Raw genomic sequence first — 13,591 nt, forward strand, 5'->3', positions numbered from 1 at the left:
TCTCTGCCACTTACACTCCGACCTAGCAAATTTAGGAAAACCCTTGTCCCTTGGTAACTCAAGAGTCTGCAAGGTTTCCTTCACCATCTCCATAGTTTTAGCAGGACTAAAACCACTCTCACCATAAGTCAGATTATTACTCGATGACGCCGTGTCTTGCACAGCCCGATTGAAGCACGAGCCACGAGAAGGAGACACGTCGGGCCGGGCCACCACCTGGTTGGTGAACATGTCGGGGTAGGACGCCGCTGAACCACATCCCGTTTCCGTGTACGCAGTGAGCCATATCCCGAGGTACCTCTGGCTCGGCGTGCCCGGTGCGGTGAGAAGAACCCCCGGGGGTGACATGAGTGTCTGGCCGTCGGTGAGGTTTCTTCACTACAGGAATGGGGCTATATACCGAGGGCCGGGAACCCTCGGCGTATGCTGCTTTGGCCGTCGGCGTAGGCTACACCGAGGGCCGCCCTCGGCATAGCTCCTCGGCGTATAACTCTCTTAGCAAAGCCACTATCGCCGTCGGCGTAGCCCGGCCCTCGGCGTAGCACGCTACGCCGACGGCAAAACCCTCGGCATAGACTTTTAAAAAATTCAAAATTTTCTTTTCCAAAAAAATTCAAACAAAAAATTCAAAAAAAAATTATTTTTTTCTATATGCCGATGGCAAAACCCTCGGCATAGACTTTTAATTTTTTTAAAATTTTAATTTCTTTTACACATTTTTTTCTTTTTTTCTTTTCTTTTCTTTTTTACTTGTTTATCTTTCACCCAATACACTTTTAACTCTAACTACACTTAATCTTAAGTCAAATTACAATCATGATTAAACTTCCCAGTCGGTCACCCATCCTCACACTACTCCAGCCTTAGCACGCTTAACTTCTTGGTTCCATTCGGATGAGCTTCCGTTATAGAATTGACACCTCTTGCTGATAATAATAGCATATCAACTCTATTAACCCTTGAACCGTGATGCACACATCTTTATTTTTAAATCCCAAACAATTACTTAAGTAGACAACAATGAATATATAAGTAATAATAATATTGAATTCAAATAACAATAAAATGATTTTATTTTTTGGTCTTTTTTTCTATTTAATATGGATTAATTAATATCTTTAAATCGGAAAATTGAAATTCCACAAATAATATGTCTAAATCGATCAGAAAAATGAGAGGAATCTAAATATAACATCCATATAATCATTTGAATATAAAAATTAGAGGAATCCAAATATGACGCCCAAATTGCCATGTGGCCAAAACGGCCCCCTCGGGAGATGCGAAATGGCCGTATCGGGCAGGCTGGTGCACCGTTCGTCAACACGCTAAACGGACAAAAATTAGCACATAAAGTGATGTGTTATAGACCTAAAAACATATTTCCCGGAATTTATTGAGCGACGGAAAGTGTAGCCCTAGTTCAAATCCGGTCACTTTCCGACGGGATTCGGCGGGACACCGCAGGAAGCCGCATGAATTCCCAGATAGCTAGCGCGCACATATGGCACGTGATATGTGGTGGGAAGGCGGTGTCCTACCACTATGCAGAGGTCTCGCGCAATACTAAAATATGCCCCATGTAGCTGCTTCATAAAAAAACCCGTTTTGGCACCCCGAAAATGAAAAAACCATCGCCCATGGGTCGGATTGGAAATCCGCTCCCGGGGCCTTGCTTCCCATTCCAGGGACCACGCACGTGCAAAATATGCCTCGTTCCGACAAACTATGTGGTGTCACGGGCAGTTTCCTACTCATTGCCCTAAAAGCCATAGAACTCCGGACGTGATAGCCCTGTTTGTGAAGGGTTTTCCAAAATAATTGCCGTATCCTAATACCGACTTTTGGAGTGGTTACTAGCACACATAAAATGACGCCATGCGGCTCCGCAGGATTTACTGACTTCGTTTAAATTGCCATTTGGCCAAAACGGGCACCCATGGAGATGCGGTATGGCTGTACCGGGCGCGCTGGTGCACCCGTTTACCATCGCGCTAAACAGGAAAAAATTCGCATATAAAGTGATATGTCATAGACCTAAAAACATTTTTTCCGAAATTTACCGAGCGACGGAAAGTGTAGCCCTAGTTCAAATCCGGTCACTTTCCAGCGGATTCGGCGGGACACCGCAGGAAGCCGCATGGATTCCCAGATAGCTAGCGCGCACATATGACACGTGATATGTGGTGGGAAGGCGGTGTCCTACCACTATGCAGAGGTCTCGCGCAATACTAAAATATGCCCCATGTAGCTGCTTCATAAAAAAACCCGTTTTGGCACCCCGAAAATGAAAAAACCATCGCCCATGGGTCGGATTGGAAATCCGCTCCGAGGCCTTGCTTCCCATCCCAAGGACCACACACGTGCCTAATATGGCCTCGTTCCGACAAACTATATGGTGTCACGGGCCGTTTCCTACTCATTTGCCCTAAAAGTCATATAACTCCAGACGTGATAGCCCTGTTTGTGAAGGGTTTTCCAAAATAATTGCCGTATCCTAATTCCGACTTTTGGAGTGGTTACTAGGACACATAAAATGACGCCATGCGGCTCCGCGGGATTTTCTGACTTCGTTTAAATTGCCATTTGGCCAAAACGGACCCCCATGGTGATGCGGTATGGTCGTACCGGGCGCGCTGGTGCACCCGTTTACCATCGCGCTAAACGGACAAAAATTGTATATAAAGTGATATGTCATAGACCTAAAAACATTTTTCCCGGATTTTATTGAGCGACGGAAAGTGTAGCCCTAGTTCAAATCCGGTCACTTTCCAGCGGATTCGGTGGGACACCGCAGGAAGGCGCATGGATTCCCAGATATCTAGGGCGCACATATGGCATGTGATATGTGGTGCGAAGGAGGTGTCCTACCACTACGTGGAGGTCTCGCGCAATACTAAAATGCGCCCCATGTAGTTACTTCACAAAAATAACCCGTTTTGGCACCCCGAAAATGAAAAAACCATCGCCCATTGGTCGGATTGGAAATCCGCTCCCGGGGCCTTGCTTCCCATCCCAGGGACCACGCACGTGCCAAATATGGCCTCGTTCCGACAAACTATGCGGTGTCACGGGCCGTTTCCTACTCATTTGCCCTAAAAGCCGTAGAACTCCGGACTTGATAGCCCTGTTCGTGAAGGGTTTTCCAAAATAATTGCCATATACCAATTCCATCTTTTGGAGTGGTTACTAGGACACATAAAATGATGCCATGCGGCTCCGCGAGATTTTCTGACTTCGTTTAAATTGCCATTTGACTAAAACGGGAACCTGAGGACCTATAAGAAAGTGATTGAATTGTTTATATATTAAAATGGTACTTACATGATTTAAATATCCATTATTTTGACATAAATGGATAGAGGATGTTTTTCTGAACATTTTGATACCTCATACACATTTTTCTGACATCATATGAATTAGTTATGATTTTTACAAAATTAGACAAATTTAAAAAATGGCCTATGCCGAGGGTGGCCGTCGGCGTAGCCCTGTCTACGTCTAGGACCAAAGATATGCCGAGGGCTGCCCTCGGCATAGACATCGCTACGCCGACGGCCGCGCTACGTCGAGGGTCGAAAGGGCGGGCTGACCTAGGCGGGCCATACGCCGACGGCCCCGACTTTTGGCCGTCGGCGTATAGCCTGGCCCTCGGCGTAGCCTCCCATTCCTGTAGTGCTTCCGACATCGTTCACTCGTTCAGAGTGTCCGATGATGCAACGCCTGGGGACGAGATGACGAGAGAAAGAAAGAGCGCGGAGACGAGCCTGGCAGGCAGGTTGAGAAACATCGATCGCTGTGGTTCGTGACATCACGTTCACGTACTCCCTATTACTTTCCTGACGGCGTATTGAAGTCATGGACTGACTGTTTGCCATTTTTTCAAGCGAAGTCGCGTGACTGTTTTGCCATTCCTTTTTTCTGCGGTTAATGGCGCCCTTGAGGTCTGTTACTTGTCCAGTTGGTCCCCATCTACATTTGTTAAATACTGATCTACGATGATTCTACAATTTGGATAGATTTTACTCCGTCATGTGCCACTTTAATCACATTGCTGGAATAGCTCAGTTGGCCAGAGCGTGTGGCTGTTAACCACAAGGTCGGAGGTTCAAGCCCTCCTTCTAGCGAAATACTAACATTTTGGTTCTAATTTTATTAAACCCTATAGATTTTCTTTCCGCAAATACGCCAAGTAGCACATTGCTTTTTTAACTTAATATTTGAAATACCAAGATTCTACCATGGGTCTATGTATATTTTTAAACCCTATTTAGCTTTTCTTTTCAGCAAATACGTCAACTAGTACATCCTTCTAGCGAAATACTAACATTTTGGTTCTAATTTTATTAAACCCTATAGATTTTCTTTCCCGCAAATACGCCAAGTAGCACATTGCTTTTTTAACTTAATATTTGAAATACCAAGATTCTACCATGGGTCTATGTATATTTTTAAACCCTATTTAGCTTTTCTTTTCAGCAAATACGTCAACTAGTACATTGCTTTTTAACTTAATATTTGAAATACCAAGATTTTACTATGGGTCTCTATATTTTTTAAACCCTATTTAGCTTTTCTAATCACATAGCTGGAATAGCTCAGTTGGCCAGAGCGTGTGGCTGTTAACCACAAGGTCGGAGGTTCAAGCCCTCCTTCTAGCGAAATACGAACATTTTGGTTCTAATTTTATTAAACCCTATAGATTTTCTTTCCCGCAAATACGCCAAGTAGCACATTGCTTTTTTAACTTAATATTTGAAATACCAAGATTCTACCATGGGTCTATGTATATTTTTAAACCCTATTTAGCTTTTCTTTTCAGCAAATACGTCAACTAGTACATTGCTTTTTAACTTAATATTTGAAATACCAAGATTTTACTATGGGTCTCTATATTTTTTAAACCCTATTTAGCGAAATACGAACATTTTGGTTCTAATTTTATTAAACCCTATAGATTTTCTTTCCCGCAAATACGCCAAGTAGCACATTGCTTTTTTAACTTAATATTTGAAATACCAAGATTCTACCATGGGTCTATGTATATTTTTAAACCCTATTTAGCTTTTCTTTTCAGCAAATACGTCAACTAGTACATTGCTTTTTAACTTAATATTTGAAATACCAAGATTTTACTATGGGTCTCTATATTTTTTAAACCCTATTTAGCATTTCTATCCAACAAATACCAAGTAGAACACTGCTTTTTAACTTAATATTTGAAATATCAAGATTCTTCTATGGGTCTCTATATTTTTTAAAACCCTATATAGCTTTTTCTTTCCAGCAAATACGCCAAGTAGTACATTTCTCCAATCCTTCAGCACGATGCACATTTTTTAGTAGCTTTATCACTCCCGTCATCATATAATATGTGACCAAGCGGTGTAAGACGGTGTGAGTGACTCAAGCACTTGATCGTGCATAATCCCATATTTAGCTTTTCTAATCACATAGCTGGAATAGCTCAGTTGGCCAGAGCGTGTGGCTGTTAACCACAAGGTTGGAGTTCAAGCCCTCCTTCTAGCGAAATACGAACATTTTGGTTCTAATTTTATTAAACCCTATAGATTTTCTTTCCCGCAAATACGCCAAGTAGCACATTGCTTTTTTAACTTAATATTTGAAATACCAAGATTCTACCATGGGTCTATGTATATTTTTAAACCCTATTTAGCTTTTCTTTTCAGCAAATACGTCAACTAGTACATTGCTTTTTAACTTAATATTTGAAATACCAAGATTTTACTATGGGTCTCTATATTTTTTAAACCCTATTTAGCATTTCTATCCAACAAATACCAAGTAGAACACTGCTTTTTAACTTAATATTTGAAATATCAAGATTCTTCTATGGGTCTCTATATTTTTTAAAACCCTATATAGCTTTTTCTTTCCAGCAAATACGCCAAGTAGTACATTTCTCCAATCCTTCAGCACGATGCACATTTTTTTAGTAGCTTTATCACTCCCGTCATCATATAATATGTGACCAAGCGGTGTAAGACGGTGTGAGTGACTCAAGCACTTGATCGTGCATAATCCCATAGATACCGAATCATATTAATCCTGAGTTTCTGTGCTGAATCAATATTCTTGATTCCATGCTCACACATCCGTGAGGTTTCATCCTAGCGCGTGCTTGATTCTGAAACAGAGAAAGTGTGAACATTCCGGGAACGATCACTAAGTTTTGAATTAATGCAAGCAAGCATAAGGCTCATAGACTTGTTCCAATCGTGACAGTGTGAGCAGTTTGTTCATTAGCTGCTTGCTAAATCGATAAGGTGCATCCAGGAAGTATTCTTTCATAACCTTTCTAAGGACTAACCTTAGTGTGATTCGGCATGGTTGTGTCCATTCAAAATTGATCTCAAGCACAAGACAAGTAATATAACAAAGCAGTCCATATACTCCACAATATTTTACACAAGTTTAGCTAGGCATAGTTTATGATTAAAACAAGCGCACCATAAACAATAGTGTGCTCCTGCTTAGCTCAACAACCCTCATAGTTGAGGTTAAATCACTCAAGATCCGTGAAGGGATTACTACCATTGATGTTGCATCACTAGTAGTAAAAACCCCAACCGGTAGGCCAACTTGGCAATTATAACAGCTTGTAATTCTTGTTCATCTTTTGATGGACGTGTTTCGATCTCATGATTTTCATGCTTGAATGTCAAGACAACCTGTATAATCTGATGTGAGAACCGTTCATCACACGCCTTACAAATGAAGATCCGTTTGTACCCATGTTACATGGCGCACCCCAGAACGTCAACTGTCGAGACGCTGCTATACTTGGAAGAACACTACAACTTGATATTTTCCGAGGGTTCGCCCCATGCATGAAAAGGATTAAAATCACAAAAAGTTTATAACTAATGATGTGGTATAGTCCTTTTCTACATCTTCGAACTTATGTTCGTCTGAGTGTGAACTCCTTCACACCTTGCGCCACTTTCGGATCCAGCATCACACCTTGCGCCACATTACAAAAACTCAACACACAGGTCGCTATACTATAACAATCATATGCTTCCATCCATCATGTCAAAATATTATTACATTGCAAAGAATTTCATATAAACTCATTGATGAAAATTTATGCCACATCACATGCACTTGCTCCAAAAGACAAGTTGGACATTCTAACTACTTCAAGCAAGTTTTAGTTGTTACCCAACCTAACAACTACAACACTTGAACGTGAGACTTCAAGTTGCACGTCCTCTTTGTAAGTAGCTCACAGGCCCAACTATGGATAACCCAACGAACATAAGCACTTCTTTGTTTTGTCAACTAGCATACTCAGGAGCAACATAGAAGGATCACAGATTGCGAGAATGTTGTAAGAAAGTGGTTACACCCCGTTGATATTAGAGGTGATACAAACAAGATGGAAATCAATGAGAAATAAAGATCACTATATGAAACTAAGTATAGATTTGCTCTGATACCACTAATGGGTTTTCTGTATGCAAAACAAAAAACACTTTACCTAACACGATCACACAAGGCCTATCTATGCAGTAACACAAACCGTGAGGAGGATCAACTTATACTCACCGAGAGGATTGCGGCACACTCGATGACGAGGGAGATGAAGAACTCAAACAAGGTTTTGAAGCCCGTCCGATGAACTTGAGCAAGGCTCCACCTCACTAAGAGTGTTGCGAATGACTCGGCGGGCAGAGATTCTCCCACTTGATGGAGAGTTGAAGGCGTCCGGAGGAAGCGTTCCGCTGGCTTATTCCTTTAGGGTCAAACACACGACACCGTGCTGCGTTGCATCTTACATGCTCTCCGTTCTACCAGGAATTCATCGCCACTGCCGAAATCATACCGAAGTACTATCTTGGATGTAAGCGTATGTGGAGAACCTCCACACAAGAGAAACTCCACGAAGGGAGAGGCTCCACGCGGGATAGGGAGAGAGGAGAGAGCCAACCAAAGGGCTGAAGTTGTTGTGCATTAAAAGGGAGAATGGGCTCCTCATTATATATTTTGTAAAGGGAGTTGGAGCTTCTTGAGGCAGGGGCAGCCGATGCCCCTCTCTCATTGGCCGTCGGCCCTAGAGGAAACCCTAGGTCTCCCCAACAACCCCTCCCCACCAACCTAGGGCAGCCCTAGGTCGGTTCGCCACCTTGGGCAGCCTCCGGGGGGAAGGGGCATGGGGCCTACATGGGCCTATAGAGAGGCCCATGCGGCTAGCCCTTGAGGGCATCCTTCTAGGGGGATTTAGGACGTGGGATGCCATCTACATGGGCCTCATAGAGCCCATGTACCCATGTCTAAGAGGCTTGGGCCTTCACCAACTCTCTCGGCACTTCGGCAGTCCTGGCACTTCATACTAAGGTCCAAAACCCTAATTTTCCCTCACATAATTTCCTGGAACAATTCCATCAAATTTCTTGAACTATTACGATCACTCTAGAACATTCAGAAGCTACGGAACACTTCCAATAATGTTTCTCTCTAATATTTAGTGTTGGATCAATTTCAGTGTACAACAAGAAATATTCTGATAACACCGAAGTGACTCCGATACTTCACCAAAACTATTTCGATGTCGCAAGAACTATTCCGAACATTCTCTCAACCATATACCATATTTATAACAAATACATCAAGTACTCTAAAGAATATAAAAACACTTCAGCGTGTGACAGTGACAGGCCCAATCACTCACAAACATGATTCCCAAGCTTTTTTGATTCGATAAACTAACAGCGGGACCGGTACATCCATAATGGCTCACCTTCTCTGATATCTTATGGTATCGATCTCATTGCTTCGCGATATTATGAATACTGGAGGTGAGACTGTGGTATCCTCGTGATTCAACTCTTGATTACTAAACAGTTAAACTCTATCCGGTTTATTCTCTTTCTCTTATCGTATTCCGATGTATTTGGCATTTACAATACAAAGTTTCTAGACAGACGATTGGGTGGCATCATAATACCGAGATGGGCCCTGGGTATATCTCTCCTTATATTGGAGGAGTAATTCCCACTCCCGATTCACAAAGTCGATAGACATATATTCTTTCTAACATATATGACTACCACCTTTCTCGTTTCCTTGTACGGTAGACTTCTAACGGTAACTAATACATGCTTCCCGAAATGAGATCCCTTGATACTCTCTTGGTGGATTCACATCATAACATTACACATGGATAGTATTATTAACAAGGAGTAACGTCTCATAGTATATTAAATAAAACTGGATTGGTTTAGTACCATTGTTTTTCTTCACAATCTACTTCCGTATTTCTAGTACTGGACAGTAAAACATGACCATCAAACAACAAACGAGTTAACCCTAGAGGCAGACTAGGAACATTTGTTTGTTCATTCTTATACACGTGCTTATTAGTTTTCATTTGAATCTAATATTCAAGACACAAAGTAGCAATAACATATTTGAATAAACTTAATCAGTAAACTTGAATTCATCATAATGAACAATTTATTATTACTTTATTATTGCCTCTCTATGTCATAACTCATTCAATTACAACAATCTATCCTGCTTTATCTTTTCACGGTGAGCGAGGACAAAAACGTCGACACACCTTCGTCGACACACCTTCTGCTCGCTCGTAGTCATCGTTCAATTTTCGAATGACCTACTTATAATTTGTATTATATATGGGGTGGGCATTTCCGCAAAAAAAACTATAGCCATGTAAAAATTTATGTTTCTTTCGGCAACATAAATTTTTAGCCGTGTTTTTATTGTAGTTGTTGATGGGTTTCATACGTGGGATAGTTTGTTCAAAATAAAAATTGAATGGACAGATAGAAATGACTATGAGAATTTAACCAAAAATAAACACAGTTAATATATAATTTTATATCTGTCACTGTCACCTAAGGTACATCAGTGTTTTGGAAATTGTGAAAAGCCAGAAAATGATCTATGAATGATAGTCGCTCGTATTTACTTGCATTGATGGTATTATTATGTTTTTGCGTATTTCTTTAAAAATCTAAACTCTAATCTCTGGAGAAACTAATTTCTCGTCTGACCATGTAATAAAATTATTTCGAAATCTAACATCTGTGTCAGCGTTATTAAAGATAGAGTCGAAATTGTGCATATCAGCGCCAAGTCAACATAACGCCGGGGCAGACCGGCGCCAAGTCACCTGGAGCCGAAGTGAGTTTCGCACCAAGGGCACTGCTTCCGTGCTACTCCCTCTGTTCCTATTAAATCGATGCAGAGTTGTGTAGACGCGTGCCTGTTTGTACCGGACTGAGATCAGGTGCCTTGCTGAAGGCAAGTTTGGGACTGAGATCAAGTGCCTTGCTGAAGGCGAGGCACGCTGTGCCTCGAGCCCCAATAGCCACCATCCAACACGATCGAACGGACACCAGTGTCTAACAGGCAAATGATTCCTTTTATTTTCTTCTCACGTAGTCAGGCTGCAGTCAGACAAGATGCAGTTATTCGGTGAGCTTACTCTGGCCACCGCCGCTGCCCAGGTAGAAGCGGGCGGGGGAGGACCCCGGCGAGACGCGGGAGGTGGCAGTGGGCTCGCCTACGAAGGGCAGCGGGAACGGAAGCGGGAGAAGATGGTCGATGGAGGAGACACCGTCGGCGAGGGCGGCCATCTTCTTGGCTTCTTGTTCTGCATACCTGGCATTGTCTTGTTCTCTTCTTCAGTGTGCCTCCCTTTGCTTATTAGACGCTGGTATCTGTCCGATCATGTTGGATGGTGGATGTACACGCTCAAGGCACAGCGTGTACCTTCAGGAAGGCACCTGATCTCAGTCCGTTTGTACCTCTGTCATAGGAACCGAGTTAGTACTTGTCATTGGCTTCAACATGCACAATTTAACTCAATCCTCGTTGGCACCTAATCAATAGGCTAGATTCCGAAATTTTACCCAAGTCAATTAGTTTCAACTAGGGGTTAGAGCATATCTCCACCGGTCCTCCCCATAGGCCTCTCAATAGCATTTTTAGAATCCTAGAGAGAGAAACTGTCAACACCGGCGGTTCCAAAAAAGCGCCGGTCATTTTTAGACCCCAATAAAAGCGCCGGCACGCCCGTAGCAATCCCTTCTCGAAGGAAGTCGATTGGCAGCGTCGGCGTCCAATTTCTGCTGAAAAGTTGCATGTGCCCCACTTGCATGTGACACAACCCTCTAATGATTCTCCTCTCTCTCTTGCATGTGCATTCATGGTGCTGACGCCTCTATTACATGTGCATGCATGGTGCCGACGTCTCTATTGTATTAATTGGTGTAAGACACGGTTTCCAAATACTCAATGCATGCAGCCTGTGCTCTCCATAGACTGCAGCTGGCCGGCGTGTATGCCGGCTATTTTTTGAGAGGGCAGATGCTCTTATATTTATCAAAAGTTACGCATACTGCTACCGTGAAGACATCGGCCCTTCATGAACAACAACATGACAATAAAAAATTTACCATAAATTTTAGTGAGGTGTGCAATGTGCATACGTGCAACTGTACTTGGTTACAAAATCCGTCGGAAAATCTTGACAACATCTACTCAGTCAGCAGTATCAGTGATGACTGACACGCTGGTCCTACGGCGCGAGAAGCTCTGCTCTGACTGTATGGTCGATGCATGGAGCCACAGAGTTAATATTTCGAGATATTCGAGTGTTTCCAAAAGGCAACAAGAGTATTGACTTCTCGCCCGCCCATGTTGCCTCACGCAGAAGCAAACGACCTGAGGGCAAGATGCGACTGCTCTGTGTCACAGATGAAAAAGAAGTCGACCTCTCGGCAGACCTTTTGCATGAACCCATCCACAGTTGGAGTTTTATAATACTACAATAAAACTTGTTGGCCGAACAAAGTTTTGTTAGACATCTTTAGCTACCAACGCAAACGGACGTTGAGCGATCGTTTTCGTTCGCCGTGACCGAAAATGCGTTGGCCCTGCTCTAGCGGGGCGACGCAAAGTGACCGGGCCGTCCGTGGAGACGCAAACCTGGCCCATATATGCACCTTGGATGTGTCTCTGCGGACGCTGCGCGGACGCGGAAAGTGTCCGCTCGCGTCTGTCGGACGTTTTGTCTGGCCCGCCTGGCAGTGACCCAGCCTCGATGCGTCTTCTCCGCCAGTACTGGCGCCGAGGCGTCGCTTCGGCAGTCTGCGGCCGCATAAATGGCGATGCCTCGGTGGCGCGCGGCCGTCGCCTACCTCTGCGCACGTAGTAATGGCGATGCCACGCGTGGCGCGGCCGTCGCCCTGCCTCCAACCTAATAAACAGGGGCGCGAGCATCTCATCTCCTCCCCACTAAATTCTAGCTGCCGCTGCCGTAGCGCCGCTTCCGCTCAGCCTCCACCGGATCCACCATGAGCAGCGCCGGACGCGGCCAGGCTGCCGCGCCTCCACCTCCACCTTCACCTCCCACTCCACCTCCCCTGGCCTCGAGCTCCGAGGAGGAGTTCGACGACGACGATAGCACCGACGACCTCCTCGACCCGGTCAGGGACGCTGACGAGGCGGTTCCTCGGCAATGCCCACCATGAGGGGCTTGGGTTTTTAGAGAAAGGCGACGACGGAAGTTCCGGGAGCGAGGCGGTACACGATGTACCCAGGTTCACGCCCCCGCGGTGGAGGGTCGCTACGTCCTGCTATCAATCCACTATATGAATATATGTATACAGGGGGCCGCCATAGGCGGAGTTGTTGGATCTAGTCTAGTTCTAATCCACGGGTTGCGGTGTCTAGGCGTGTTGCCTCTAAAATTATGTTTCTGATTATGTGTGCTAAGGGGTGCCCCTGCCTGGCTTTATATATTAGCCAAGCTAGGGTTTACAAGAGTCCTAGTAGGATTCGTGTTGGAGTCTTCTTTCCTTGTAGTCCAAGTTGATGCGCGTGCAGGTCCAGCTTGTCGAGTCCTCGTGCTGGTCCACCTTCATAGTTTGCACCGGGTATGGCAATGTCGAGTACCCGAAGGGTTATGCCCACGTCAGTAGCCCCCGAGTGTCTGGACGAAGTGAAGCTTCGGGCAGGGACTAAAGTTGTCTTCGCTGAATGTCTTGATCATCTTTCGAATCTTGTGCTTGATGTAGATTCGAAGTTGCTTTCTGTCGGGTGCGCGAAGCGCTCCCGATGGGAGTAGCCCCCGAGTCTATGTGCGGGTGCTTGCAGTCACGCATAGACTCAAGTTGTACTACTCGAAGATCTTGATTGTTGATGCCGATGTCTTCAACTTTATTCTTCTTTGTTGGCGAGGTTGCCATATTTTTTTATCGGGTGCGCGACTAGCGCTCCCGATGGGAGTAGCGTCCGAGCCTGTAGATAAATATGAAATAGTTATGTGCAGGGTGTAAAAAATGCTAAGTCAAACACCGTAGACTTTTTCAAGTTCCCAGAACTTGATGCCGATGACTCTGATGATGCCATAGATAGAGGAGTTGATGATTCAGATGATATTCCAGAGGAGTCGATGATTGAGATGATGGCCCTTGATGACCCACAAGTATAGGGGGTGTAATGTAGTACTTTCGATAAATAAGAGTGTCGAACCCAACGAGGAGCAGAAGGTGTTGACAAGCAGTTTCGATGAAGGATTCACTGTAAATGCTCA

General features: G+C 44.2%; 3 non-coding genes across 3 annotated transcripts; all 3 read left to right on the forward strand.

The window, feature by feature from the left end:
• Nucleotides 1-4,053: 4,053 nt before the first annotated feature.
• TRNAN-GUU lies at nucleotides 4,054-4,127 on the forward strand. The gene has a single exon. It is a non-coding gene; the product is annotated as a tRNA-Asn (tRNA).
• A 460-nt stretch (nucleotides 4,128-4,587) lies between these two features.
• Nucleotides 4,588-4,661, forward strand: TRNAN-GUU. Its single transcript has one exon. It is a non-coding gene; the product is annotated as a tRNA-Asn (tRNA).
• Nucleotides 4,662-5,456: 795 nt separating this feature from the next.
• On the forward strand, nucleotides 5,457-5,529 carry TRNAN-GUU. The gene has a single exon. It is a non-coding gene; the product is annotated as a tRNA-Asn (tRNA).
• The last annotated feature ends 8,062 nt before the right edge of the window (nucleotides 5,530-13,591 follow it).

The sequence above is a fragment of the Lolium rigidum genome, chromosome 7, assembly GCF_022539505.1.
Source record: "Lolium rigidum isolate FL_2022 chromosome 7, APGP_CSIRO_Lrig_0.1, whole genome shotgun sequence".
Classification (NCBI taxonomy): Eukaryota; Viridiplantae; Streptophyta; class Magnoliopsida; order Poales; family Poaceae; genus Lolium; species Lolium rigidum.